This window comes from Chinchilla lanigera, unplaced genomic scaffold (assembly GCF_000276665.1).
Source record: "Chinchilla lanigera isolate Chin_1 unplaced genomic scaffold, ChiLan1.0 scaffold00019, whole genome shotgun sequence".
Classification (NCBI taxonomy): Eukaryota; Metazoa; Chordata; class Mammalia; order Rodentia; family Chinchillidae; genus Chinchilla; species Chinchilla lanigera.
The window spans coordinates 26,961,592-26,965,196 of NW_004955420.1; positions in this window are offsets into that span (position 1 = coordinate 26,961,592).

Genomic DNA, 3,605 nt, shown 5'->3' on the forward strand with positions numbered 1-3,605 from the left:
ATATATAAAAGACTAGGGCTGGGGATTTAGCTCAGCGGCACAGCACCTGCCTGGCAAGTGCAAGGTCATGAGTTTGATTCCTGGTACCAGAAGAAAAACAAAAAACAAACAAACAATCAAAAAACAAAACCAGCTTGGGCTATAAAGTGAGCTCAAGGCCAGCCTGAACTGCATAGAGAAACCCTGTCTCAAAAAGAAAAAAAAAAAATTAAGAGAGGTTGCTAAGTTCTATGAAGCAAACTGTAATTGTATGGGCTATGTCTTTTTTTTTGTAATTCATTTTGTTGATAAATTTCCAAATGATTGAATTTTTCCCATATTCCTCAAATAAAATATATTTGTTCATAGTGAGGTTTTTGTGTTGTTAAGTTCAGAACTGAATCTAATTTGGGAATGTTTTTCTGGTTTTGCAAAATGAATTCAGGCGATTTGGTTTACCTTTTCATACTGAGGAGAATTAGCGTAACACAGGAATTATTCCTTGAAGGATTTTTAGGAATACCTGGGGATAACTGTTCTGGGACATGACTAGGGGGTTGGGATGTACATATCTTCAGCAACTGTTTTAGTCTGTTGAAGCTGCTATAATAAAATGTCATAGACTGTTCTATTGTCATAGAACAATAGAGTTATTCCCCACAGTTCTATGGGCATGAACATCCAACATTATTGTACTATGCCAGACATGATGGTACATATCTGTAGTCCCAGCACTTCAGAGTGAGCACTTGGGAAGCTGAGGCAGGAGGATCACAAATTCAAGGTGAGCCTGGTCGATGTAGTGAGTTCAAAGATATCTTGGACTATACAACAAGGTCCTGTCTCAAATAAATTAAAAACAGAACCAGTATCAGTGTGATAGCTTGGTTGAATGTTGGTGAAGGCTGTCTTTCTGGCCTTTTCCAGGTGCCCTCCTTCTGGCTGTATCTTCAAATGTCAGAATTAGAGTTCTGGTGCCTCTTTTACTTCTTCTTTTTTTTTTTTTTGGTCTTTTTGAAACAGGGTCTTACTATGCAGTTCAGGCTGGCCTTGAGTTCCCTTTGTAGCTCAAGGTGGTCTTGAACTCTCAGCAATCCTCCTGGCTCAGCCTCCCAAGTGCTGGGATTACAGGCATGCGCCACCATGCCTGGCTCCTAAGGACTTCTAAATAGTAGTTCCAACTGAAACTTAACATTCCACTTTCCTCCCCAATGCATGTCCTCTTACGTAAAATACATTTATTCTATCCCGACAAACCTAGATGTCTATTTCAGTATCCACTGTTGTATTAGGGCTGTTTAGAGGAATACATTCAATATATATGTATGATTATGCAAGGGATTTATCAGGCTTACTAGATCAGAAGAGACAGAATCCAAATGGCTGTCTGCTGACTCTGAGATGAAAGAATCCAGAACGGCCATCTGCACACTGGAGAGCTAGAGGCTCCAGTAGCTGCTGAGGCCGGAGGCCTGGAAGCTCACTGCAGAGTCACCGGCACATCTGTATTTGAGGACTGAGGCGTTAGGGCTGCAAGACTGAAGGAAATGGAGACACTATCCAGAGGCAATATGTAGAGCAGAACTTCTCTGAGTCAAGCAGAATACTTCCTTTTTTCCCCCTTTTTATTTTGTCCCAGCTACAAGCCTTCTGGTGCCACCTATATCCAAGGTGGGTCTTCCCCCCTTGTTGGCCTGTGTGTCAGTCATCCACAGGTACCCCCAGCATTTACTAATCTGGTAGGTGGTGATTACTGAAGTCAACTTGACATCACAACAGTCTAAAGCTCAAAAGTTTCATCAAAGGACCTAAATCAGAAATGAGTGAAATTCAAGGGACAGTTCATTCTGAGGCAAAATTCTTCTCCAGCTACGAAGCTGTAAAACCAGACAAGGTGTGTGTCCAACTTTCAGTGACAGAGCATGGATGAGACATTTCAGTTGTAAAAAAGAAACTGTAAGGAAGAAATGCAGTCCGAAAGTAGCCATGCAAATTTCATGAGGTCTTACAGCCAGAGAATCATCCTCTTTGGTTGGATGCTGCCCTGTCCAGGATCCCTGGGATAGCAGTCCTGACTTTGCAGACATGCCAGGCAGTGTTTGCCTCGTCATGGATTTGGTTAATCTCTGAATATCCGAGGGAAGTCTGTATGAGTTCTGAGGAAGATAATTCAATCCATAGCAATACTTAAATTTCTCTGTTCTACAACATGCCCAGGTATCTCCACTGGTACTTGTCATTTACTCGATCAACAACATCCTCACTTTTGGCCTGAGAAACAAGCTGAACAGTCCTGTATAACATCACAGACTCTAGGACACAGAAAGGCCAAGCTGTCAGCTCTCATGCAGTCAGGAAACTTGTTCAACAAGAGTGAAGCCCCCGAGTCATCTGGGCCAGTAATCAGAAGGGTGCTCTAATGAACAGAAATTGTCCCTTTAGGGCCACATGTACAAGGAAACTCCACAACTGCTGATAGGTCTGTTTGACTTTTGACAACAGCATGTACCACATCTGGTTGATTATTTTGATTCATTTGCTTTCTGTAGTTAAAGTTATCTGTAAGGAGGCCAGGTCCAAACAAGACCTCCAACAGTAGCTGCATATGGAGGCCCGGACCTTGCATTAGTGTTACCCTGCCAGAGGAGCCATGGGAACCCACAGGGAGCTACAGATCTCACAGACTCCTACATGTGCCGGTGGGAGCCTGACAGAAGAGACCCTTTAGGTATTATACGTGCCCTTCAGAGCTGAGCCACCCACCCTCATCCTTGCATGGGTACTGTTAAAGATAAAGATGGAGGCTACAGTTCAGACAGATCCCAAGGCCAATTTCCTACAGTTATGTAACTGAAATTTAAAATCATTCTTTCCCTGAAACACTATCACTGAGTATAAATGAAACACAAAACATTTATTTTGTCGTTTTCAGCATGATTCAGAGAAATAAAGCTAATCAACTGTAGACAAACAGTTCTACTTGCCCGGAAAGAGTATTAATGTGTAGTTGTCAATGAGAAAGTAACAGTATCACCTTCCTTCTGCTCTATAAACTGTACTATAACTGATGTAAGCAGAGCTTACCCCTTGGTTTGAATCTCGGAATGTAAGTTTTTCTTGCGTTCATCAAATAGATACGTAAAAGGTTCAGCAACACTCCATCATGAAATGGAGATGCTACAGGTAAGATAGGTACCAGCGGGCCGGGCATGGTGGCGCACGCCTGTAATCCCAGCACTCGGGAGGCTGAGACAGGAGGATCGTTGCAAGTTCGAGACCAGCCTGAACTACAAAGTAAGCTCAAGGCCAGTCTGAACTGTATAGCAAGACCCTGTCTCAAAAAGACAAAAAAAGATAGGTACCAGCGGAAGCTGCATATCTCATAGAAGATTGTTATGCTTTAGAGCTAGAGTGTCCCCCCAAATTCTCATGTGCCTAGAGACAGGGATTCTGGGAGGCGATTGGATCACGGGGCGGTGGGGGGGGGCGTTCAAGCTAACTTGCTGTGAGGAGGCGGGGCCTAGTTGGAGGCGGGTCGCTGGGGGCGTGGCCTGGAGGATCTCCCTCCCTCCCTCCTCCCTTCTCACGCTGTTTTCTGGCTGCCAGGACCGAAGCAGCCTCCTTCC